General features: G+C 35.5%; 1 non-coding gene across 1 annotated transcript; it reads right to left on the bottom strand.

The window, feature by feature from the left end:
- Positions 1-496: 496 nt before the first annotated feature.
- On the bottom strand, positions 497-585 carry Mir285 (microRNA mir-285). Its single transcript, NR_107270.1, has one exon. It is a non-coding gene; the product is annotated as a microRNA mir-285 (primary transcript).
- Between the last annotated feature and the right edge of the window lie 378 nt (positions 586-963).

Below are 963 nucleotides of genomic sequence, written 5' to 3'. Positions count from 1 at the left end.
AGATTTTTATACCTTAATGTCATTCTGCGACTCTCAACGCTTTTTTAAGAGTTAAAAAACAAAAGTCTTCAGTTTTTTCCTTTTATTTATATACCTAACTATGAACTGTACACTGAATAGAATTTCGTAAATTTCAAACATATTCAAACATTTGTTACGCGTTTCGGTTCGAAGAGTGGGGCATCCGTTGTTCTGTAAAAACTGAGACTTATACTCAGGGCGGGTGGTGGCATTTACGTTGTAGATGACTATGAGCTCCGTTAACCAATTAACCGTGGGCCGTGAACTCGTTCACTCATTTAAGCAGTAACGAAAATTATCTTAAGTTATTTATATCAACTCATCTATCGTACGCATCACTCAATATTTTATAATTGATTAGACTGACATTTCATGCTTCCGATAATTTAAAAACTTTATTCATAAAGTAAGTTTATCAGTAAATTACGTTATCATGTTTCTTGAGAAAAACGTTTGGAGAAATCTTCGTGTTGGATAACCACGTTCGAGCACTGAATTCGAATGGTGCTAGAGGATTTTTAAAACTCTTCCACACACTCGAATACAGTTGTCAAAACATGGACATTTTTCTACACTGCTCTCTCTTCTGGTTCTTGAGTCTTGAGGTCTTGAGTACGACTGTTGATTACCTGCAAAAATCAAAATGACATACATGAATGAATCAGCGATATTTACACGTATTTTTTGACATAAAACCAATCAATGCACTAATTATGAAAAAATTGCAAGAACGTAAGGGTATTTTCTTTTTATTTCCTTCGATAAAAGACGTTGACTTACATCCCAATCCGACAAACGACTTCGCAGCTGGGAATCCGTAACGTAAAACGCCCCCGTCTTGATCAAATGGAAACCTAAGTACAGGGAGGAAGGAAATTAAATACCGGAGAACAGAGGACAAAGTCTTCTATAAAAAGTATCGCAGTAAAAACTGAAACACGA

Source organism: Bombyx mori, chromosome 22 (genome assembly GCF_030269925.1).
Source record: "Bombyx mori chromosome 22, ASM3026992v2".
Taxonomy (NCBI): Eukaryota; Metazoa; Arthropoda; class Insecta; order Lepidoptera; family Bombycidae; genus Bombyx; species Bombyx mori.
The sequence above is the reverse complement of the archived record's forward strand: the minus strand, read 5'-3'. Positions and strand labels throughout refer to the sequence as shown.